This window comes from Pipistrellus hanaki (assembly GCF_964339955.1).
Source record: "Pipistrellus hanaki genome assembly, chromosome: X".
In the NCBI taxonomy this organism is placed as follows: Eukaryota; Metazoa; Chordata; class Mammalia; order Chiroptera; family Vespertilionidae; genus Pipistrellus; species Pipistrellus hanaki.
In genome coordinates, this window is record NC_140524.1 from 40,386,082 (window position 1) to 40,412,871 (window position 26,790).

Consider the following 26,790-nt stretch of genomic DNA (forward strand, 5'->3'; position numbering starts at 1 on the left):
CTCTCTTTTTAACCCTCACCCGAAGATATTTTTCCATTGATATTTAGAGAAAATGAAAGGGAGAAGGAGAGACAGAAAGAGAAACATCGATGTGAGAGAGAGAGACACATTGATTGGTTGCCTCCCACACATGCTTAGATATGGGCAGGGGATCAAACCTGCAACTGAGGTACATGTCCTTGATCAGAATCAAACCTGAGTCTCTTCAGTCTGTGTGTCAACACTCTCCACTGAACCAAACCAGCTAAGGCTGATCTATCTTTTTGTGTGCTCACTTGAGAGGAGAGAAAAAGTGCAAGAAGCAGTGTCGGGGAGCGTGCCAGCTCTCAAATCTCTTCCTCTTCTTAAAAGGACAGTAGTTCATCAAGAAGGCACCACCCTGATAATTTTTTCTAAATTTAATTACTTCCCAAAGGCTAACATATGAATTTTTGGGAGATACATTCAGGCCCTAACAACATGGAAAATAAGTTAATATTAGAATGCTTGTTATCTATTAAGAATTTTCTGAGTACTTTAAATATCTCATTTCTCTAAATTAGGGGTGTCGAACTCAATCAGAGAAGGGGCCAAAATCTAAAATCCAGCCTAAATCGCGGGCTGAATGGTTTACTGAACAGTCATAAACTGACAATGTCATAAACTGACAGCGGAGTGCAGTGATGACAGCGCGGTGCAGGCCACATTGCAAGGCCTGGCGGGCTGGATTTGGCCCGCGGGCCTTGTGTTTGACACATGTGCTCTAAATGTTTACCCTGAGCTAATATGTAGAAGAAACATATCAAACTTGTGGTCCATGGGCCATATGCCTCGTTTATTTGGCCAGTGTTAGCCTTTGAGTTTGACATGCTTGATGTAGAACAATGAAGAGTAATGTATTTTAAACTCCGTATAACTTTCCTACTATCTAGTGGATTTAGTTATTCCAAAAGGAGAGGATTAATGTCCAGATTATACCTCCTTTATACATTCTTAAAAGGAACTAGTATTGCCTTTCTGGGGTGATGACCTCTCTATGACAAGATGAACCTCCCTAAAGATCGCTATCCATCTCTAGAAGAGAAGAGGAAACACAATAAGCACCTGGAGCAGAGCCCCAATGCCTACTTTATGGATATGAAATGCCCAAGATGCTATAAAATCACCACTGTCTTTAGCCCTGCACAAACGGTAGTTTTGTGTTGATTGCTCCACTGTCCTCTGTCAGCCTCTATGGGAGGAAAAGCAAGGCTTACAGAAGAACGCTTCAGAAGGAAGCAGCACTAAAAGCACCTCTAATCAAGATGAGTGGAGAACCATTCCAATGAACACATTTTGGATTTATTTTTTTTTTAAAAAGGAACTAGTATTTATTGAGAATTATGTATTTACATATTTACTATAATTTTTATTTTTTAAATATGTCTTTATTGATTTTGAGAGAGAGAGGGAGAAAAAGAGAGAGAGAGAGAGAGAGAGAGAGAGAGAGAGAGAGAGAGAGAGAGAAGGATATAAAGATGGAAACATCAATGAGAGAGAAGCATCATCAATCAGCTGCCTGCTGTAGGACCCCACCGGGGATTGAGTCTATAACCCATGCATGTACCCAAATCAGGAATTAAACCATAACCTCTTGGTTCCTGTGTTGATGCTCAACCACTGAGCCACACCAGCCAGGGGAACTTTTTGTTATTTTAAAGTGTACTTTTTCTGCTTATATAATAAAGTTAAACAGCATGCTGTGTTACACTGGCAACAGCCTCTTAGATCTAGTGTTTACCAAGCCTATTGATTTCATCATTTTCTCTTGTGTTTGATTTAATTCTTATTGTTTTGTACAGTACTATTCTGTATAGGCTTGTAGCCTAGAAGCAATAGGCTATACCATAGAGCCTTGGTGAGTAGTAAGGTATACTATCTATGTTTGTCTAAGTGCACTCTATGATGTTGACATGACAATGCAATTGCCTAACAATACATATTTTAGAACATATCTCCTGCCCATATGGCATGGCTCAGTGGTTGAGCATCAACTATAAACCAGGAAGTCAGGATTTGATTCCTGGTTAGGGCATATGCCTTGGGTTGCAGACTCATTCCCCAGTGTGGGACATGCAGGAAGCAGCCTATCAATGATTCTCCCTCATTGATGTTTCTGTCTCTCTCTCCCTCTCCATTCCTCTCTAAAACCAATAAAAACATCCTATATAATAAAAGCCTAATATGCTAAGTGTCTGACTGTTTGTTCCACTGTTCGACCAGTTGCTATCATGCACACTGACCACCAGGGTAGGTTAGCTTGCTTCTGGGGACCGACCAATCAGGACTGAGTGAGACAGGATGAACATGCCCTGGAGCCCTCCCACAGTTCCTCTCCAGCCAGCCACCCTATTGTAGTTCCTCCCCAGCCAGCAGGCCCCGATTGGCCCCAATCAGAACTGGGCAAGATGGCCCTGATAGGCCTCAATTGGCCCTGATCAGGACTGGGTGAGACGTGCCAGACACTCCCTGGATCCTCCCATGATCCCTCCCCAGTCCTGATTGTGCACTGGTGGGATTCCTCAGCCTGTCTTGCTCCCTCTTGCAATCTGGGACTCCTTGGGGGATGTCAAAGAGCCAGTTTCAGCCTGATACCTATAGGCCATGCTGAGGAACCCCATTGATGCAAAAATCCACGCACTGGTTCTCTAATTCTATCTAATAAAAGAGTAATATGCAAATTGACCATACATCCACTACACCCACAAGCCAAGCCCACCATCCAATCAGGAGTGTGTATGCAAATTAACCCAACCAAGATGGCTGCAGCCACGGAAGTTGCAGGAGACTTGGGTTTCCCCAGCAATGAAGAAAGCCAAGCTTTCCGCACACCCTTGCCTGTCTTAGCCTCTGCTCAAGGCTACAAATTTTCTATTATAGAAGATAAATAAATCCCAACAAAAATGGTGGCAGCCACGGAGTTGGAGAGAGCAGGAGGCTTGAGTTGCCCCCTGAGATGGAGGAAGCCAAGATTTCCACCTGTTCTGGCCTGCCTTGGCCTCTGATCAAGGCTACAAAGTTTTAATTATAGAAGATAAATAAATTCCATATACCAGGGCTTCCACTTGGGTCACTGGTGGGCGTGGCTGGCCTGCACACCACCACAGGCCCCTAGCCCAGTCCGCCCCATGCCCCAAGGGAACCCCCACCCTGATCCAGGACACCCTTCAGGGCAAACAAGCTGGCCCCGACCCATGTACCAGGCCTCTATACTATCTAATAGAAGAGTAATATGCAAATTGACCATCACTCCAACACACAAAATTGCTGTCCCCATGTGATCAAAGATGACTGTCTGCCTGTGGACACAAGATGGCCACCACAAGATGGCCAGCAGGGGAGAGCAGTTGGGGGCCATCAAACATGCAGCGGAGGGAAGTTAGGAGCTACCAGGCAGGCAGAGGAGGGAAGTTGGAGGCAACCAGGCCTGCAGGGAAGGGCAGTTGTGGGGGGGACCCAGGCCTGCAGACCTACTGGGATCAGGCCTAAATGGGCAGTCGGACATCCTTCAAGGGGTCCCAGATTGGAGAGGGTGCAGGCTGGGCTGAGGGACATACACCCCCATAACCGAATTTCATGCACTGGGCCTCTATTATATATATATGTGTGTGTGTGTGTGTGTGTGTGTGTGTGTGTGTGTGTGTGTATAGAACATATCTCCAACTAAACTATAAGGAGTACATGACAGTATAATCCTATTACATACATTTCTCACTGCTTTTCTTATAAGCTCTGAGATAATAAGGGAAAGGAACAGTGAAGTCAACCAAGTAATTTTTGTGTTATATAAGCCTGTAAGAATGTAGGCTTTCATACATAGCTTTCAGCTGGCATCTAATCATGTCATTAAGCCTGTCTTGTGCATTGTGTTATGTGACAGATATTAATGCCCCCAAAGATTTTTAATTTTCCTTTATTTTCAGCACATACCCCCTCAAAGTTAGATATGCCAATGTGATCTTTGGGCCATTAGAAGTATCACTTCTGGGGGGAAAGTCAGTGCATAATTCTCCATGTTCTATCTTCCCCAGTTCTAGAAATCATGGAAACATGTCTTTTTAAAACACAAAAGATAATATCCTGTGATTCAATCTTTTAACAAAATGAGAGGATGCCCCAGTACCTTCTAGTTTAATCTATCTCTGTGTCATGATTTGATTCTTGTAAACCAGGGGTCTTCAAACTTTGGCCCGCGGGCCACATACGGCCCGCAGAGGAGTCTGATCCGGCCCGCCAGGTTTTTTGGGCAGTGAGCGCAGCCGAGGTGTTACAGTAGGAATTAGTAGTTCATATAGTCCGGCCCTCCAGCTCTCTGAGGGACCGTGATCTGGCCCCCACTTTAAAAAGTTTGAGGACCCCTGCTTAAACTTTCCAGTTGAATAATATTGGTAGTCAACTGAAGTATATTGAAATTTTTGTAAATTCATTCATTCATTTCTTCCACATTTATTGTATGCCAGGTAGACACAGTTCAAAGAACTGGAGTAGAAATATAACCAGACAAAATCCCTTCTTTAAAGGAGTTCACATTCTAGAGGTAGGGGGGAAACAACAAAGATGAACATATGCTTGATTACAAATTGTGCTGAGTGTTATAAATAAAAGATGCCTAATGATATGAGAGAGTAATAGAAAGATACACATTTAAATTGAATGTCAGGGAGTAGTATTTAGGAAAGGCCTTTTTGAGGAAGTGACTCTTGCCTGAGAACTTAAAGATGACTGGGACTATGTGAGGCAAAGAATGTTGGAAAAGCTGAAACCAGTTTAGCTCAGTGGTAGAGCGTCGGTCTGCAGACTGAAAGGTCCTAGGTTTGATTCTGGTCAAAGGCATGTACATTGGTTGCAGGCACATCCCCGGTAGGGGGAGTGCAAGAGGCAGCTGGTCGATGTTTCTCTCTCATCGACGTTTCTAACTCTCTCTCCCTCTCCCTTCCTCTCTGTAAAAAATCAGTAAAATATACTTAATAAAAAAATAAAAGAAGAATGTTGGGAAAATATTCTGGAGAAAAAGAACAGAAATTTTTTTACTTGTGAAGTTAAAATACCAATGATTGTTTGTTTTGTTTCTTTGCAGTAGAGAGGCATTTAGGTTTTTCTTAATAACACTAACTTTCAATGTGACAGATCTTTTCGAGCAAAAAAAAAAATGCATAAAATTATACTCAGGTAACTATAAAAAGTGTATAGCTCTAGCTGGTTTGGCTCAGTGGATAGAAAGTCAGCCTATGGACTGAAGGGCCCTGGGGTCAATTTTGGTCAAGGGCACATGCTGGGGTTGTGGGCTCGATCACCCATAGGAGTCCTGCAGGAGGCAGCCGATCAGTGATTCTCTCTCATCATTGATGTTTCTACCTTTCTCCCTTTTCCTTCCTCTCTGAAATCAATAAAAAATAAAAAAAATAAATGTTTATAAATAACTCTGAGTAATGTGCTAATAGTGTGCCTCAAGTGTAAATGTCCTGGTTTAGAACCACTAGTATAAAGATACTTATTTTTAGAGTTTTGTGATCTTTTCCATACTTGTCTTACTGCATTTCAGTGTTACAGTAGGATTTATTTTGATATTTAGAACATTCTAATATTTAGCCTGTAACTTTTCTGCTTTTTTCTTAGTATTTTAGAGTAACTTTTGCTTTAACATTTTAACTTTTCTATTTTGAGGTAACTATCAGTTTTAAAGTGCTTTCTGTTAAATCAAATTCTCAATGCTTTAGTTAGTATTTTAACTTTTAATGAGGTCTTTCTGTAGTTGTAATGTTCTAGGCTTAGGAATGTTTCAGGTTTATTTTATTGCCTAAACTGATATTCGTTCCTGATTAAATATCTGATAATATTATACTGAATCATTTAATAACATTTTCCAACCTTAAGCATTTTAAAGAAAAAGCTTTAGCTCTTTTAAATCTACATATTAGCATTGACTTCAATTGAGTATAGCTATACTTAAGAGTCAGAAAAAATAAAAGCAAATACCTATCAGAGTAATAATCATTCAACCACAAAAAATCCAGATATAATAGTTCTATCATTCTTCATGAAATAATAAGTTACTGCTTTATTTTAATGTTTGTTTTTATATATTTCAGAAAGAGGAAAAAAGAGGTAGACAGAGACAGAAACATCAATTATTAGAATCATTGATCAGCTACTTCTTGCACGCTCCCCATTGGGGATTGAGCCCACAACCTGGGCATGTGCCCTGACCAAGAATCAAACCATGATCTCCTGATTCATGGGCCCATGCCCAACCACTGAACAACACCAGCTAGGTACTGCCTTATTTTAAAATTAATTGGATGTTTTAAATGTGGTAAAATTTAATTCTCAGGACAAGATAAACAACAACAAATAAGATGCCATTTCAATACCAAGCTCTACCCACTATGCTTATACATTTAGTTCTAAATATCCACATGATATTTACTGAACTCTTTCATTTCAAATCCAAACTCCTCAAAAAAAGTGAAATGCTATAGTTAATTAACCATAGTTAGTTAATTTTCTCTCAATTAACAGTGTAAACAAAGTATACTTGTATCTGAAGAAAATTTTAAAGGACAAAATGACTCATATTAAAGGGGTCAGTAGTACTAAAGGTTCAGATACTTCTTTTATCTCTCTGAACATCCAGCCTTAAGTCCCCAGTAAAATATTTTAAGGCAGAGTGTACAAATACATTTAGAGTCTCAGGCTATCTATTTATAAGCAAAGCATATAGTAAAAATTATGTTATAATGATAAACCAAGTATCTCTTTGGAAAAATGTGATAAGCTCAGATGTTCAGAAAAACAAAACAAAAAAACAAAAGTTATCCTAATTGAGTAACTATTGTGGCAGTTTAAAAATAACTGCCTAGCCCAGAGGATATGGTTCAATGGTTGAGCATCAACTCATGAACCAGGTCACGGTTCGAAGAGGCAGCCAATCAATGTTTTGCTCACCAACATTTCTATCTCTCTATTCATCTTCCTTCCCCTGTCTGAAATCAATAAAAATATATTATAAAAATAAAAACTGCCAATTTTTAAAACAATATTCTCATTGAGATTTAGGGCCTAATTTCTCTTCTCTAGAATACTCAGCTGGCTTGACTAATAGAACTTGTCCAAAGTGAAATTTTGGACTTCTGAACTTAGGTCAGAAGATGGATTGCACCTTTCACTTAGGTTTCTAGGAACATTTACTTGGGAAGCCCTGAGCCACTATGTAAGAAATCTGTGAGTCCTTTGCTGGAGAGATCATGTGAAGAAAGCCTGGGACTATGTGAGAGACAGTCCCAGCAGAATTCAATCTTCTAGATGTCATTGTCAAGCCATCAGGCAAGTAAATGAATCTGTCTTGGATCTTCTAGGCCTGCCCATCTATCAGATGAATGTCACTGAGTGACCTCAGGTAACACCAAGGAGAAAAAGGTAAATCACTCAGCCAAACAATTCTGGAATTCTTAACACACACACACACACACACACACACACACACACACACACACAAACAAACAAAAAAACCCACAAACAAACAAACAAAAAAACACAAAAACACAAAAAACATGAGCTTTACCAAAGAGTTATTCTTTTTAAGCACCAAGTTTTGGGGTGGTTTGTGTCAGAAACTGTGCAAAGCCTGATTCACAGTATTTGCAAGCTAACAATTTGAGAGAATACCTGTGTTAGAAACAAAGGACTCTCTATTTCTCACAGCAATAGGGGTCATGAGAGCCTCATGTTGGTTTCTGAACTTAGGTCAGAACATGCCACCATGTTCTACTCGGGCAACTCAAAGGGCCCATGATTGATTCCTACACATGCAGCGGGTTGCGTAATAAGAGTAGCATTAAGCTTAGAAGATTTAACAATTTTCTAGAAAGCAGAAAAAAAACCTGTTCTTTATTTGGAAGTAGGTATCACCTAATTCTTCAGGGTTTCTTTCTGCAAACACAACCTTAAGATTTGGTCCAGGAAAGTGGTGAGGACCTTGCATTTTGGTACACATGCTCAGTGATACATGTGGAATGTATAAAAATGCTCAGAGCCATGGTGGATTGCTTCTTCCCACAGTGTTATACAACACACTGCATTTCCTCTTGGACATTTATCTCTATATAACAAAAGCATAGGGCCTGGTCCCTTGGTACTGAGAAATCAAACTGACAGTTGCTTTTTGCAATCCCATGAGGAAAATAAATATTGTATGATAGAGATTTGCCACCTCTTTGCAAACTTTCTGGTCTCAAGTTTAAAAATGAAACAAAATACCCTTTTAGAGTGGTTTTTAGTTTTAATTCTTCTATCCTCCAGTTAATACTTAATTCAAAACCAGAGCTTTTTAATAAGGTGTCTTAGTTTCATGATGGGATTAATGGAATATGTAAATGCCCTAAAATTATCAACACAATGCTATGTATGTCCATTTATACATTTATTTCTCTTGGGAAGTGATACACAGCTCTTAAAATTTCAAAAAAAATATGTGACTTAAGCAAGGTTAAGAATAGTGAAGATATGAGGAATTCCCTTGAGATTTACCTTTTTAAAAAATATATTTTATTGATTTTTTACAGAGAGGAAGAGAGAGGGATAGAGAGTTAGAAACATCGATGAGAGAGAATCATCGATCAGCTGCCTCTTGCACACCCCGCACCGGGGATGTGCCCGCAACCAAGGTACATGCCCTTGACCGGAATCGAACCTGGGACCTTTCAGTCTGCAGGCCTATACTCTATCCATTGAGCCAAACCGGTTTCGGCGAGATTTACCCTTGAAGCCATAAAAATGCTGTGCTTACCATTACTGGCAAGTTAATCTCTTAAGCATTGGCCATTCCTAAATGGTGTGTTACTGCACTGTGTAGGCAGCAACTTTGGCGCCAATGGAAAACCCTTCCCAAAATTTTAGTATGTATTATGTGGAAAGTGGATTGGCAGAAATGCAGTAAGTATAATAGAACTGTGAGAAATCTAACCTGCACAAATGACATCATTTCTCTGTCTGAAGAGAATAAACCAACACAAGCCCACAAATTACCTGGTCTTAGATTTCTTAAATTATCATATTACTATTAACTATGCAGTTTCCAAGGAACTGGATAAAATAGTCCTTTGGAATGTGAACTTTATTCACAAGAAGTTAAAGATCTCAGAATACATCTTGTCCCTTCAGATGTTATACCTAAATTAATAGCATAGAAATTAGTTAGCATCATGACTAACATCTCAGGTGTCAGTAAAATTACCCTTTATCCTCCTGTCTTATATAGCTAGTCTATCTGTATAGAATTAATCTTAGGCCAATATTTATAGGTCTCATTGATTTATTGGCAATGCAAGAGTGTATGATATATTTAAAAACCATTATATTGATTCAGAAAATGGTGGCAAAATAGACAGACATGTTCGGAGCCTTGTCCCAGAGCAGGAAGAAAGAACAGCTGAGGGTCATACATGGAGTGTTTGTTGGCAAGTTAAGGGACAGCTAAACTCCAGGAGAAGGTGGGGAACTGCTGGATGAGGTTTCCCTAACCAGGAAACCCCCATTGCTACTGGGTCCCCTCCCAGAGCTATGGGTTCAGATGCAGAGACCATGCCATCTTGAATGGGAAAGTGGATCTTATTGGAAGCCTGAAAATCCACAACTGTGTCAACTACTGAACAACTGCAAGCCCCAGAACACTGATCCCTAATTGGTGCAAACACGCAGATTCAAAAGAGTTCTATACTCCACCACCGAAAGGTCAGATTTCCCTTAGGATAAGGTGAGGTCTCTGGTCCCTGCGGGAGAGAGAGGTGCACACTTTGTGGGAGCTGGAGGACCATCTGGGGAAGTTTGTGCCTGGAAAAATACATGGCTGTTGGGGCTGGCATGATCCGTGAATGTGAAAGGGGGTCTTCAGAGCTGCTAACAGAAGGGATCTCTAAAAAGCAACCCATTTTGATGTGACGTAAAGTACAGACTAAAAATATCAAAAGTGTGCTGGCTGCTTAGACCCAAGGGGGAAAAGGGGACTGTGCAAACTTGCATGCAGACCCATTGTTCACACACTTGTGTTTTTTAGTCTTCAAATCCTTGCTTCTGATTACTCAGCCCAATACATATGATCACCCAGTTGGGGACACCCTGGGAGACTCCAGGGGAAAGTTGTTTTTCTGGAACCTGGGGATCAGAGTGGGGAGTGACAATCTGAGAGCCAGCTTTGGGGTAGCTCACTCCCACAAACCGGTATTGAGTGCCACAGAGGAAGAATTATCTAAACACAGGCTAGAGAAGCCAAATAGATCTGGAAGTCAATCTAGAAATACTGTCACCTAGGGGCTGAATCACAAATTAACTCTTGTGTAATCAAAAACAAAGAAATACGAGAAATCAAGACACCGACTGCTTAAAATCAGGACTGGCTTACAACACTGAGGAGCAGTGGAATGCAGGGAACTGCAATACTGTCCTGAGAAACAGGTGTGCCAAACAGAACAATAGAGGAAGTGAATTTTATTTTATTTTATTTTTTATTTTCACTTTTTGCATCTTTTACTTAAGAAATTATTTTCTTCTTTTCTCCTAACTTGATTTTACCTTTTTAATTATTACACTTTTATTTTCAATTAGTATTATTACTACTACTATTTTACCTTTTTTTAAGTGTCATTTTATTTTTTCTTTATTTTACTTTGGGATTAGTGTTCTACATTCTATTTCCATCTTTCCTTTAGCATCATTTTCTCTATTTTAACTCTACCTTCATGCCATCACTCTCTTCCTAATCTTTCCCCTTTTGGTGTCCTGTTTCTCTTACCCTTTTCCTGCTTTAGATTTTCCCTATTCTCTCTGTTTACCCCCTGTTGAAATTTAACCCTACTTATATATCTAATTTCCAATCCCCTGCTCCAAGTCCATACACACCTCTCACTTAACTGTCTTAACTATCTAAAAAATTGTTTTTCTCTCTGTACTTTTGTTGTTTGCTTGAATGTTGATTATATCAAATTTTTATGCTTTTTTGTGAGATTGTTTTGCTTATTCTTTGTTATGTTTTCTGTTTGCTTTGTTTTTAGCTTCTCTTTTCCCTCGCCTTGCTTGATATGAGTTGATGTTGTAGTTTGTATTAATTTCCAGGTACTTGTTGCTGGCATTTGCTGGGATTAGTGGCTGTTATATTGGATCTTTCTACCCATATATATAGTTTGTTCCCCTTTTATTTCTTAGTCTCTTTCTTGTCTCTCTTACTTTTTTTTTCCTTTTCCCAATTTCATTTTGATGCTCCTTTTTTTCAATCTTTTTCCTCTTTTTCTTTCTCTTCTATCCCCTAATTTGCCTTTCTCGAAGGTTATAAATATTGTGAATACATTTCTGTTCAGTGCCTTGTGTATTGTACCTGGTGATGTTGTATTTTGTGCCTTTAAATCAACTCAGGAGATAGAGAAACATAACCAGACATCCAGAGAAGAGAGACCATAGGGAGACAAAGAAATAGCCCGCATATGAAAAAAAATCAGGCATCACCAGAAAAGGAAGAAAATGAAATAGAAACTAGCAACATGTCAGATAAAGAATTCAGAAAAAAAATGGTCATAAGGTGGCTGAAAATAATGGAAGACAAATTTCACAATATGAGTAAGAACCAAGAAGAAATGAAGAAGAACCAAAAAGAAATGAAAAATTATATCGCTGCTGTAAAGAACTCAATAGAAAGCATCAAGAGTATACTAGAAGAAGCAGAGGACTTTATCAGTGAACTAGAAGATAAGATGGGGAAAAATACCCAAGTAGAGCAGCTTCTAGAAAAAAATAAAATAAAAAGCAGGATGAGAGCCTAAGGGAACTTTGGAACAACATGAAACAAAACAACATCTGCATAATAAGGGGTTCCAGAAGAAGAGGAAACTGAGCAAGGAATAGAAAACCTGTTTGAAAAAATAATGACAGAAAACTTCTCTGATATAGGGAAGAAAAAATCAACACAAATCTGAGAAGGTCACAGAGTCCCAAGCAAAATGAACCCCAAAAGACTGACACCAAGGCACATTATAATTAAATTGGCAAACAACAATGACAAAGAATCTTAAAAGTGACCAGAGAGAGACAGAAAGTTACATACAAAGGAACCCCCATAAGACTAGCAACTGATTTCTCAACAGAAACTCATTAGGCCAGAAGGGAATGCAATGAAATATACAAAGTCATCCAAAGAAAGGGTCTGAATCCAAGAATAATGTACCCAGCAAGGCTTTCAATCAAAATTGAAGGTGAAATCAGAAGCTTCACAGACAAAAACAGACTAAGGGAATTTATCTCCACCAAACCAGCAAAGCAAGAAATGCTAAAGAATCTATTGTAAATATATATACATATATATGAAGCGAAGAAGGAACACAGGGGTAAAGAATAAAAATGGCAACAAATAAGTACCTATCGATAATATATTTCAATGTAAATGGATTAAATGCCCCAATCAAAAGACACAGGGTAACGGATTGGATAAGAAAAAAAGACCCATATATTTACTGAAGATGGGCTCCAGGTACCCATCTGCTGAAGATGTGCGCCTGGCACCCTTGTCGAGCCTCACCTCTTTCTCCTTCATGTCTCCAAACAGAGTGTCCACGGCGGTCTCATTCAAGGCGAGATCACTTTTCTCCATTATCTGGACAATTTCACTTGAGGTTAACACGCAGTCAGCACACTGGGAACTATGTAAAGCTGTGGGAACATCTTCTCAAGGGGTCTCCAGTTTCTTGTGACAACATGGGGCCACAATGAGGTGGAAATCTTCTCTGGGGACAGGTTCTGCCATCTGGTGAAGTAATCCTTCACCAGAGCCCCAGATAGGCTGGCAAGACTTGGCCATGCAGAGGTAGAGTGATGCATGACCCAGCACATGCTCTGCATAATGATCCTTGCCAGGGCAGGCAGAGGTCAACATGGGTATCCTGGGCTCTTCCTCATAGTGCTGGCAGTACCGACACACAAATTCCTTCTGACTCTCCAGGATGCTGAAATCTGCAGCTATCTTAATGTCAAAGACAGTGTGCCTCAGAGCTTTTGAGAAAGCCACAGAGCATTCTGGATGCATCAGTAACACTGAGGCTGAATTTAGCAGCAAAATATTGCAGAGAGTAAGAACACAGGGACACTGCCAGCACCTTTTACTTTGAGATATCACTTTTCTTATTAAGGTTCAGATTACGGAAGAAGTCCTTGGTGTTCTGTTGAGAAACCTTGATTCCTTTCTCTGTGGTCATACAACTGTCATATGCCAGGCAGTCACTCAGAAAGATCTTGGTATCAGCCAACTTATGGAATTTTCTCTTCTCTCCATTCTTCTGAGCCAGACTCTGGACGTTGACTGTGGCATTCTCTTGGTTATTGGTTTTTGCTTTTACTACATTCCTTTAGTGTGCAATTATCACACTTCATCTGGAGAGGGGTGGGTGGGGGCCAGCTCAAATGACCTGAAGGAAAAACGGAGAGCAGTCCATCACTTATGGTCACCCCTCGCGCTGTTGACAGTATCCTTTCTTCCTTGTGGAGTGTCTTGAGAGAGGAAGCAGCCACAGTGTCCAAGGCCAAGTTCCAGGAGGCCTGCAGCACTGTTGGGATCCTGCCAGAGGTGCTAGTCTGTTGGTGCCTGGCCTATCCTCTGGAGATTGAACCTACAGTACTACTAAGGAATCCAGTCCCCAGTTCCACCTCGCCACCAATTGATTAAAGTCTGAGGGCCAAGAGAAGGGACCAAGCAGCCTGCCTTCCAGTTGCTCGGCAGTCCCCATGCCACTCACTCTAGTTCCGTGTTAACCATCCCCTGATCAGTAGGAACCTGCTGACTGGAAAAGGGACCAAGTGGTCTGCCTTCCGCAGCTCACCAGTGGCTGCTGCCACAGATTCATTGGAGCCTGAGGGACTCTGGTTCCCCCATTAGCCATCCTCTGATCAATGGAGCTTGAGGGCCAGGTGATGGACTGGGTTATCTTTTTGGTTATTACAAACCCTGAGTTTTTATATATTAGGATAATAAAAGTGTAATATGCTGATTAACTGGACGTCCTTCTGGACAACCTTCCAGATGACCTTCCAGATGAAGCAGGGACTACATGGGAATCCCAGTTCCCAGGTGCCTGCCAGCGACCTGAGGAAAGCCCAGGTCCCAGGTGCCAGAGGGAAGCTGCCAGAAGCCAGAGGGAAGGCAGCCATGGAAAGCAAGGCCTACTCTTGTATGAATTTCATGCATCAGGCCTCTAGTATGTGTATATATATATATATATATATATATATATATATATATATATATATATATATATAATATATCTTATCCAAAAACCAGAAACAACCTAAATGATCCTTGACAGGTAAACACATAAAAACAAATTGTTTTATATTCATACAATGAGACACTATTTAGCAATAAAATGGAACAAGCTATTGAACAGAAAGGGAAGCTCAGTAAATAAATAAATGCAACCACTTGAATGAATCTCACAAATTCTAGTATATTAATTAAAGGAAGTAAGACACATAGAAATGTATAATGGATGTGTCAATTTATGCAAAATCAAGACAAAAGCTGACCTATGGTGGCAGAAATAAGAATAATGAACTCTTCAGGGTGGGCATGGTTATTTGAAGGATGAAATAATATTTTGGAGTGAAGGAAATTTGTAATATCTTCATTGTGGTGGCAGTGGGTTCATGGGTGCCCATACTTGTCAAAACTTGTCAAATTGTAAATAAATAAATGCATTTGGATGCAAATTATATGTCGATAAATTTAATGAAATGATATTTAATGATATTATATGTCTGGATAGGAGAAAAGTTGCTTTCAGAGAGCTTGGGAAAATTTTGTCAGCTATTGATACAATTAAATGCATGTTTTCAAAATATATAGAAATTTTTCTAAAGTTTCTGCTTCAATGTACAGTGGCATGTTACTATATTCTTGTTGTTGTTTCTATTTTATTTATTTATTTTTAATTTAAATTATTTATTGTTTCAAATATTGTATGTTACTATATTGATGAGCTTCATATATCAATTATTAACTATGTAAGTTTATTATTGATGTAAGTAGTATTCTTTAGATTGTATTTCCTTGATTTGAGCTACTTTACATGTCCATTTTACAAGGTAATTCTAGAAAGCAAAATCCTATCTAATAAAAGAGTAATATGCAAATTAACCATCACTCCATACACCCACAAGCCATGCCCATCAGCCACGCCCACCAACCAACCAGAGTGAGTATGCAAATTAACCCAACCAAGATGGCTGCGGCCACAGAGAAAGCAAGAGGGAGACTTGTGTTTCCCAGGTGATGGAGGAAGACAAGCTTTCCACATGTCCTGGCTGGCCCAGGCCTCTGCTTAAGGCTACACAATTTCAATTATAGAAGGTAAATAAATCCCCTGCTACTGCAGAGAGAGCAGAAGGCTTGGCTCTGCTCCAGGCTACAAAGTTTCATTTGTAGAAGATAAATAAACCCCAGATATCAGAGCCTCCACTTGGGTCACTGAGGGGTGTGGCAGGCCTGCAAACCACCATAGGCCCCTCACCCAAGCCACCCCACACCCCAAGGAAACTCCCACCCTGATCCAGCTGGCCCCCACCCATGCACCAGGCCTCTATCCTATCTAATAAAAGAGTAATATGCAGATTGACCATCACTCCAATACACAAGATGGCTGCCCCTATGTGTTCAAAGGCCCTACCCCCATGTGGACATAAGATAGCCACCACAAGATGGCCAGCAGAGGAGGACAGTTGGGAGGGACCAGGCCTGCAAGGGAGCGCAGTTGTGGGTGATCAGGCCAGCAGGGGAGGGCATTTTGGAGGACCAGGCGTGCAAGGGAGAGCAGTAAGGGCAATCAAGCCTGCAGGGGAAGGCAGTTAGAAGTGATTAGGCTGGTAGAGGAGGGAAGTTGGGGGCAAACAGGCTGGCAGGGGAGCAGTTAGACATCAATTAGGCTGGCATGGGAATGGTTAGGGGGTGATCAGGCTGGCAGGCAGAAGCAGTTAGGGGCAATCAAGAAGGCAGCAGGTGAGCAGTTGGGAGCCAGCAGTCCTGGATTGTGAGAGGGATCCCAGATTGGAGAGGGTGCAGGCTGGGCTGAGGGACACCCCTCCCCCATGCACAAATTTCTTGCACCAGGCCTCAAGTAACTGTATAAATGATAACACACTATATCTATGAGGAAAAAAAAAAAACCCTTTAGAAATAAGGTAAAAATATATTTTAAAATTCACATTAATGATAAACTCCTGCTGTCTAAAATATAAAAACCCCACTATAAATCTATATAAAAAATAAATCATTCAAAAGCAGTTAACATTTTCTGGGCAAGAAAATATAAAAGAACCCCACAAATATTTGAAATAATGCTCTGCATCACTGGTAATTGCTAAAATACCAGTTAAACTAAAATGTGATAGTGTTTCAAACTAATAGATTGCTAAGTATTAAAAAGTCAGTAAAAAACAAGTGTTGCTAAGGATGTGAAGCAAATAAACTTTCCTCTAGTGCTAGTTGGAGTAAAACTGATACAACCATTTTGAAAAATGATTTTGTATTACCATTAAATTTTAGCATGTAGAGTGTCCATAGCCTAGCAAACTCATTCCTAAGTGCATAGTTAAGGAAACTCTTGAGTGAGTGCATGTCCAAGTAGTGTTTGCAGTATCAAAAAACTAGAAACCACTCAAATGTCCAACAGAGGTAGAATGTGGTATTTTCATACAAATAACTAGGTTAGCATAGTGGCTACTATACTCTCTAGCCACACTATGTGGATCTCAGCTTCTTAGTTTGATGTAGTCTTATCTGTTTATATATTTTCTTGTTTCCCTTCCTCTCAAAGATACATCTGCAAAACTATTGCCACGAGAAATGTCTGAGATTTTACTCTACATTTTCTTCTAATATTTTTATGGTTTTGCAACTTACATTTAAGTCTTTAATTCATTTTGAATTTATTCTTATATATTGTGTAAGGAGGTGATCCAGTTTCATTTTTTTTTGCATGTATCTGTCAAATTTTTCCAACACCATTTATTTAAGAGACTGTCTTTACCCCATTGTATGCTTTTGCTTCTTTGTCAAATATCAATTGAGCATACTTGCTTGGGTTAATTTCTGGGTTCTCTATTCTGTTCCATTGATCTATATGTCTGTTTTTATGCAAGTACTATGCTGTTTTGATTTACTATAGCCTTATAACATCATGCTACTTGATATCAGGTAGCATGATTCCTCCAACTTTGTTCTTTTTCAAAATTGCTGAGGCTATTTGGGATCTTTCATGTTTCCATATAGATTTTTGCAATATTTGTTTCTGTCTTTCCCTATTTACTCCACTCTCTCTAAAAAATCCAATGGAAAAAATATCCTAGGGTAAGGATTAGCAAAATAAATAAATAAATAAAAAGGTAGTTGATTCTTACAGTTACTTGGTATTGCCCTTCAAGTAGAAAATTAGGGAGTGTGAAGACTTATAAAAATTATTTCAGCTCTTTCCGCCATTGGTCTGTGCCGCTACAATGGTGCGTATGAATGTCCTGGCTGATGCTCTGAAGAGTATCAACAATGCCGAAAAGAGAGGCAAACGCCAGGTTCTCATTAGGCCGTGCTCCAAAGTCATCGTCCAGTTTCTGACTGTGATGATGAAGCATGGTTACATTGGCAAATGTGAAATTATTGATGACCACAGAGCTGGAAAAACAGTTGTGAACAAGTGTGGAGTAATCAGCCCCAGATTTGATGTGCAACTCAAAGATCTAGAAAAACGGCAGAACAACTTGCTTCCTGTCAGTTTGGTTTCATTGTACTGACAACCTCAGTGGGCATCATGGACCATGAAGAAGCAAGACAAAAACACACAGGAGGGAAAATCCTGGGATCATTTTTCTAGGGATGTAATACATATGTGGAAATAAAATGCCTCACAGGGAAAAAAAAGTATTGCAATATTTGGATTTCTGCTGTTTGAACTCTGAGGCTGCTTAGAGTATAATTCTGCAGAATAACAGTCTCTCTGTGCTGCTGGCTTTCTTCTGATAAGTAACCCAAAATCTTTTGTTCTACAAGCCTGGACCAGAACTAGAATGCTGACAAATTCCTACTTAAGTTACCTATTGTTCTCATCTCATATACCCACTTGCTTGACCGCAGATGAAAGTTCAGTTTCCCCTACAATCAGAAAAGGAATGATGTGTGTGGTCTTCTTTCCCTTAGCTACCCATCTCTTTGATCATCAGTTCCTTGTACTTTTCCCTTTAAAATCCTTGTTCTATCACCTTACTTTGGAACATATCTTCCATTCATACTTAGGGCTACATCCCTGATTTTTAAAGTCACACATAAATAAAACTCTATTTTAATATATTTTGAAATTTTTTGCTAAAAAGAGAATCATTTGATTTGTCTTTAAAAGAAATCAGATAAAGTAGGATGTATCTGTAGAAAAAGAGGTATGAAAACAGATATGGTATGGTAGCTTTCTAGAGTAGTAATAACATATTGCCAAATATATTTTTATATACCATAAATTATCCCAAAGGCATATAATATATTAATATAATGTTTAAATTATTTTTCAAAATTTCAACATGTATATGTACATATATTTGTGTGTGTGTGTAGGAGGGAAGAGAGAGAGAGAGAGAGAGAGAGAGAGAGAGAGAGAGAGAGAGAGAGAGAGAGAGAGAGAAGAGAAAGAGAGAGAGAGAGAATGTGAAGGCACATATTCTTCATGTTCCCAGTCGATTTAATTTAAAATGCATGGAATACTCTAATTTCAAGTTACCTGTTCCTTATCTTTCAGCAGATTCTACCACATCTTAGTTTAGAAAAATGTGTACTTCAGACTCAAGAAAGTAAGGTTTTTTTAAAGAGGTTAGCTGTAAAATAATCATTTCTAATTTAGCAAAAGATAGTAATTATTACTGAGTGTGTTATTTGTTTAAGTGTATGTGTTATAATTGAGGAACCACATATGAACATATGAACCAAAATGTTAGCAATACTAACAATAATAAAGAGATAATTAGATACTACTTCCTCCTCAGCCAATAAATTACTAGTGGTTGCTGTAAATGACTAATTTTTGTTTTCTTTAGTATTAAAATTATCTTCTTCATTGATAAAGGCAAGGGGTTGTTTCATGTGGTTAATCAAGAGATGTGTAGGAGTAGGCTCTAATTACACTTCTTAGATTACTAGAAAATTTAGAAAAATTGCAGTAGCAAGTAATAGCTTTTTTCTCCTATACTTTTATATAATCATTTTATGAGCATTGCATCCATCAAGCTAGCTAATGGTGTGCCATAATAATCAGCAAACTCCTTTTTGCCAGTTTTCCAGGTTCAAAATCTGAGTCATTTCTGACACTTCCTTCATTATCACAATCAGCGAAATCACTGAGTCCTATTTTTACTTTCCTAGTAATATACTTCATAGCTGTTCTTCTTGTTCAATTGTTAAGGAAATTCACCCACTCTGATGCTTAATGCATCATGTCTGTAATACCATAGATATATCATACCTTTCCATATTATCACTGTCCTCACCTACTGTCTTCTTGTACACTGTTACTACTAATAGTAGTCCTAAATATTGCTAATAATATAAATATTGGTAATAGTCCTAAAATATTACTTTTTGATGTTAATTGTTTGGTCATTAGTATATGATGGTTCATCATTCTATAGAGTTTAAACTCATTAACCTGGTGGGAAACATCCTTCCAATTTGATCTGTTTCACCAGTTTAGTCCACTCATTACTTCCCTCATGCATGGCATGGAGTACATGTTGCTGCAGGGTAGGGGCAGTGTAGTTCTCTTAAATTTTAATGTTTTAAGATTCAATCTTGGTGTCTTTTCGTAATTCAGTATAGGTAATGGTCACATGGTATATTCCTAGGTTCCATCCATAGAGATTATGTGGGACTTGGTGTCTGCAGTTTTAGCAGCCACCTTAGTGGATTCTGATGAACACCAGGAGAAATGTTTTTCTGTCCATTTGCTAACCCTACTTATCCTCCAAAGAAATATATTTAATTTTTAAATTATTAAACTTTCAGAATTACTCTAGTTAGATGAAAATCTATCTGTAACATTCATTAATTCAGCTCTTAGAAATGATTACTATCTATTTTAAAATAGCTTTCTCACTCCTTTCTATTTACTAATCTGCTTATTTTCCTCCTAGCACTTATCACTGATACAGTATATTTTTAGTCTACTTTCTTATTATTTTCACCATTTGAAAATCAGCTTAATAAAGGTGGAAACACTGTTGTTCACTCCTACGGTATTATAAGAGCCCAGAACATCATAAAATGAACAATAAATATAATTGAACAAATAAATTTGACAGTATATAGGCCGTCTATTGTTAATTGTCTTTTTATGACTATTCTTGATGATTTAACAATATAATATTTTTTTTTTTAGGAGAGGGTGCCCTTCATATTTATTTCTATTTTACTTTATAGCACCGAACACAATGATTTGCATGATACAAACACAACACAGATTTATTAATATGTTGTATTGATATGAATCTGAAAAGGGAATTAACTGATAACTGATTTAAAATTCATTCTTTAGTAACAATGTAAAATGCAGAATAATGTCCACCACACAAAAATATCTATTACCAATATTTATATTATTAGCAATATTTAGGACTACTATTAGTAGTAACAGTGTACAAGAAGACAGTAGGTGAGAACAGTGATAATATGGAAAGGTATGATATATCTATGGTATTATAGACATGATGCATTAAGCATCAGAGCTGGGTGAATTTCCCTAACAATTGAACAAGAAGAACAGCTATGAAGTATATTACTAGGAAAGTAAAAATAGGACTCAGTGATTTCATTGATTGTGATAATGTCCTAATCCCCAGAATCTGTTAATATGTTACTTTGCATGACAAAAGGGATTTTACATATGTGGTTAAGAATAAAGACTGTCAGATGGGAAATTATTCCAGATTATCCAGGTAGGTCTAAATTGCAAGAGTTCTTAAAAGCAGAGAACTGTCCTAGCCAGACTGGCTCAGTGGTTAAAACGTTGGTTCATGGACTGAAGGGTCTTAGGTTTGATTCTGGTCAAGGGCACATACCTCAGTTGCAGGCTAGATCTCCGGGCCCCATTTGGGGCACATGCGGAAGGCAACCAATTGATGTGTCTCTCTCACATTGATGTTTCTCGTTCTCCCCTTCCACTCTTTCTGTGAATCAAGTTTGCTGTTTTTGGCTTTGAAGGTGGAGAAGGAAGGTCATAAGCCAAGGGTTGTGGGTGGCTTCTAAAGGTAAAGAATAGGATTCTGCCCTAGAAAGTTCAAGAAAGAATATAGCTCTGCTGGTGCCTTGATTTTAGCTCAGTGAGTTTCATGTTGGACTTATGGCCTACAGAGTTATAAGACAATGAATGCACTTGTATTGTTTTAAGCCACTAAATTTCTGATAATTTGTTAAGATAGTGATAGAAAATGAATATCAACAATTACAGCAACAAAAAGAGCAGTTTAACCTTATCCTATTCTCCATATGAGAAATGAAGCAGATTTCTGCAGGCTGATGAATTTTCCATATATATATATACTCACTTATAAGATACTTTTGAATATAAGGAATGTTCCTATTTTCTCAGGAGAAAAATATTTTAGAAAAGGCTCTGTGGCTACTGTGAATATAGAAAATTATGTAAATAAAAGTTAATCAAATATCCACTTATAATTATTACTTTGAAAGTATTACTAAATTACACAAATACATGTAAAATGGCTACAGGCAGTCCTTGGGTTACATCGTAGATCAGCTCCTAACCCACCTACATAAGCACCTACATCACTCACATGGAGCACATATACAGCAGTAATGAAGTGATACAGTAAAAAAAATTAAAAGAAATATAATTCCTGACCTTTATTAGTGGTAAATAAATAATAAAAAACACAAAACACATTGTACATACATCAAAATGATAGAACTTTTTTTTTTTAAATAAATGCTGTAAATGATAGATGGTGACTTAACCACAAAACAACGTAAGTTGATTCCGAGGTAACCCGAGGACTACTTTTATTTAAAAATGCTGTATTCTCCCTCTTATATGTTTCATGAAATAATTTCCTTTAAATTCTACTGGCAAATTTAATATCAGTTGTTAACATCGCTAAAGTTTCTTCTTGAGAGACTTAACACAGCCTTTCATGTAAGATAATTTAGAGAAAACACTTTTTAAATCTACATATGATGTTGCCACTTGAAATGTATCTTGACATAAGTATGTATATATTATTAATCATTTCTGTGATACAACCACTTATATATTTGCTATTAAATTATTCTTTAAAAGACTTTATAATGGCATCTCAAATCTGCAATTTTGAAGTCATTTCCCCTCTCCGCAGAAAATCATTTTAAATTTAGCATTAATTTTTTTGTCATCCTCTTTTTTATTACCAATTATGACTGGTAATTTCTATTAATATCCAAAATTAGCATTAATTGGGGTTATTATTTTAGATTAATATATCTTCCCCAAGTACAATAGTTATTCAAAATAAAGTAATTGATAAATATCCTATACTATGCGAGATAATTTCTAAGGATATCTCCTTTGAGATAACATTTAGAGCTAAAAATTTAGCTTATATTCAGGAAAATAAATGGTCTCATTCCCTTTACTTGGTTTCCTCCCCTTTTTATGAATTCTTTTTTATATTAATACAGATATTTCAACAATATTCTACTTACTATCCAAGTTAATTGTTATATGCAATTACTTACAGTCCCCTATTAATAAACCTTTAAACTGATTCCAATTTTTAATAATTAAAATTATAATGTATTAAACATTATATATGTCATTATATACTTTTGTGAGAATTTCTATATTATAAATCTCTAGAGGTAGAACTGACAGGTAAAAGAGAACAACCATTACAATTTTGAAAACTACTTCAAATTTGACCTACAAATATATGAAGAGATTTGTTGCCACACATGAAAACATGCTTCTCATATCTTTGCTGGTAGTGAGTATAATTGACCTGTGGCCCAGCAGCAGCAAGTTGGAATCCATTACTGTGCTTGCTCTATTGTAGGTTACTCTTCTTACTGGATTCTTCTAGCCAGTAAAGATTTTAGCATAACAGAGATACTAAGATAGGTCCATTTCTGAGACACACAAGAATACTCTGATGGGGAACTTTGGCTCAAGGAGTTCCCCGTGATCTTGCAGAAGTCTCTTAGAACCACAGTACTGTCTGGAATACTTTCAGCCAGAGGCCACATGCACGTGTAGGACTGTGTGCACATACGTGGGGTTGTGAACAAGCTCAGAATACACCTGACTAGACCCTAAACTCTCACTAACATTGAGGCTTTAAGTGAGCAGAGAGTAAAACTAAGATGGAAGTGTAAACTATCTCGCAAAGTGTTAAAAACATGCCCCAACACACCATACACACACCTTCTACAAAGATGACATTTATTGGCTCCAGGAATCTAAGAAAATCTTTGTATAATCTTTAGCTTCCCAGTAAGAAACCTGAACAAAGATATCAGTGGTCATCAATAACAAAGAATACACTTTACTGAATTAGTTGAAAAACTATGTTAAAAACAACAACAACAACAACAATAAAAAATTAGTTACCACCATATAATTATTAGAATGGCCACTAAATACTGTCAAGGATGTGAAGAATAATCTGATTTGAAGATTTTCCACATAATAGTATCTAAAAATATTCCGATTTCAATGAAAGTTGCAACACATTCCCAGAAATAAGAAAGCATGGCTGATGCACAGGAAAAATAGCAGTGAATAGGAACTGTCCCTAAAGAAGCTCCAATATTGAAGTTACTAACCAAAACTTTGAAACTGCTCATTTTTAAATATGTTCAAAGAGCTAAAGAAAATATGAGTTAATGTCATCAAGTAGAGAATATAAACAAAGATATATTAAAAGAACCAAAAAGCAACGCTGCAGTTATTGAAATATAAATTTACTAGAGGGACTCAATATGAAGAAGGAGAAGAATCAGTTAATTAGTACAGCCAGAATGGAAAACAGTATGGAGGTTCCTCAAAAAATTAATAATAGTTACCATGTGACCCAGTAAAGTCCTCTTCTGGGCATCTTCCCCAAAAATTTGAAAACATTTATTCTTAAAGATATATGTTCCCTGTGTTCATCACATGGTGGCCAACACATGGAAACAACCAAAGTGTCATTAGATAGGTGGTTGGATAAAGAAGTTGTGGTGCATACATACAATGGAATACTATTCAATCAAAAGAAAATATAAAATAATGCTTTTTGAGACATGAATGGATCTTGAAACTATGCTAAGTGAAATAAGCCAGAAGGATAGTCAAGAACAGTATGATTGCACTCATATGTGGGTTATAAAACTAAAGGCAACAAATGAACAAACAAAACCTCATAGATATAGATAAGAGTATGGTGATTACCAGGATGGGTGAGCAGTGAAAATAGAGTGAAGGGTGTCAAATATATGGCAATGGAATAAGATGACTTTGCATGGTGAACACACAATCTATACTATTAAAAGCCTAGGTGGTCCTCGCACCCTTGCACAATGCCCTCACATCATCACAATATGGCTGCCACAAGATGGCCGCCCTCATGTCTTCAGAAGATGGCTGCCACAAGATGGCCACCAGAAGATGGCCAGCAGGGGAGGGCAGTTGTGAGCAATCAGGCTGGCAGGGGCGGGCAGTTGGGGGCAATCGGCTGGCAGGGGAGTGGATACGAAGTGATCAGCCTCGCAGGCAGAAGTAGTTAGGGGCAATCAGGAATCAATTAGGCAAGCAGTTAGGAACCAACAGTCCTGGATTGTGAAAGGGATGTCCAACTGCCAGTTTAGGCCCAATCCCGAGGGGTCCCATATTGGAGAGAGTACAGGCCAGGCTGAGGGACACAACCCCCCCACACCCCCCACCGCCCATATACCAGGCCTCTAGTACAATATATGGATGATGTATTATAGAATTGTACACTTGAAACCTATATAATTTTATTAATCAACTAGAGGCCCAGTGAAATTCTTGTATGGAGGGGGTTCCTCAGTCCATAATCCCTAAACTGGCAGTCAGACATTCCTCTCACAATCCAGGATGACTGGCTCCTAACCCTCTCCTGCCTGCCTGATCTCCCCTAACCCCTCTGCCTGCAGGCCTCATTGTCCCTACTTGCCCCCCTGCCAGCCTAATCGCCCTTACCTTGACTCCCTGCTGGCCTGATTGCCCCTACCTTTCCCCCCTGCTGGCCTGATCAACTCTACCTTGCCCCCCTGCCAGCCTGATCACCCCTAATCTCTCTGCCTGCCTGCCTGATCACTCCAAAGTGCCTCTGCCTGCCTGCCTAATCTCTCCTACCTCGGCCTCCCCCACCATGACTTTGTCCAGAAGGAAGTCGGATATCTGGAAGATGGCTGGTTGATCCAGATTAATTAGCATATTACCCTTTTATTAGTATAGATAGATTATATATGATAGGATTGCTTAAATGGGGGGGGGGGGGCTTTTTCAACAGGAAGAGATGCTCTTGGCAGACAAAAACGCAAAATCCCAATATCTGTACTGATACCCAGCCATAGTGGTCAGCAAACTGATTAGTCAATAGAGCCAAATATCAACAGTACAATGATTGAAATTTCTTTTGAGAGTCAAATTTTTTAAACTTAAATTATATAGGTAGGTACATTGTTATTAACGTAATTAGGGTACTCCTAAGCTGGCCTTTGCTAAAAACTCAAGGGGCCAAAGAGCCGAATGTGGCTTGCAAGCGACAGTTTGCTGACCACTGGACAGCCATATGCACTATACTGCCAAACTGGTCATTAAAAAATTGAATCACTTTCTTACACCTTACACCAAACAGCTGTTGCCCTTAAAATCCCTCCTCAGCCCCACCTTAGGTTCAGCCTTCACAGTTCACCCAGATTTGGTTCTGATTGGTCAGTTTCTATGCCAGTCAGCATCCCTGGGCCTATCTTCAGGCCTGATCATAGAGGTGGGGCTGATCAGCAGCCATCCCAGGCTGCTGGACATCGGGCTGAACTACTGACCTCTGGGAGACAGAGAGCGGCTTGGCTGCTGGCAAGGCCGGAGAGAGAAGCAGGGTCTGATCAACCTGCTTCTTTCTGGGCCTCATCAGCAGCCACTGCTGCTGCTGATCAGCCCCACTTCTCTCTCTCTTTCCAAGAGGTCAGCAGTTCAGCCCACTCACCTGCTGTGCACACACTGGCATTCTGTCAAGCCTGCAGCCATTGTGGATGTTACAACCCTGGCATGCATATATATATATATATATATATATATATATATATATATATATATATATATATATATTATAGATAGATAGATGTCACTGTCATAAATTTAATAAAATTTTAAAAATAAAGGATCAGCAAACTTGAAGACTTGAAGACACTTCAATTGAGATTATCCAAGAGATAGTGTCAGAATCATGTGATTCAAGAAAAAATCAATTGTTGACCATTTCTGGCTTTGAATATACAAGGGGGCATAAGCTAAAAAAAGAATGCAGACAGTTTCTAGAAGATAAAAAGGCAAGGTAACAGGTTCTTTCCTAGGGCTTGCAAAAAGGAATACAGCTATGGAAACATCTTGATTTTAGGCCAATGATACCCATTTAGACTTCTGACCTACATATATGTAATTTTTAAAAGTGGTGAATTTAAGCCCATAAGTTTGTGGCAATTTTTTATAGCAGCAACAT

At 38.5% G+C, this 26,790-nt stretch overlaps 2 pseudogenes across 2 annotated transcripts in view; one reads left to right on the plus strand and one right to left on the minus strand.

Moving 5' to 3' along the window:
* LOC311614805 (nuclear prelamin A recognition factor-like) overlaps positions 1-13,425 on the minus strand; it is a 39,307-nt pseudogene extending 25,882 nt beyond the window's left edge. The window contains exon 1 of the transcript in view: positions 12,514-13,425. The product of the transcript in view is annotated as a nuclear prelamin A recognition factor-like (transcript). The remainder of the gene's footprint in view (positions 1-12,513) is intronic.
* Positions 13,426-17,505: 4,080 nt separating this feature from the next.
* Positions 17,506-17,909, plus strand: LOC311614771 (small ribosomal subunit protein uS8-like; annotated as a pseudogene). The gene has a single exon. The product of its transcript is annotated as a small ribosomal subunit protein uS8-like (transcript).
* Positions 17,910-26,790: the final 8,881 nt, after the last annotated feature.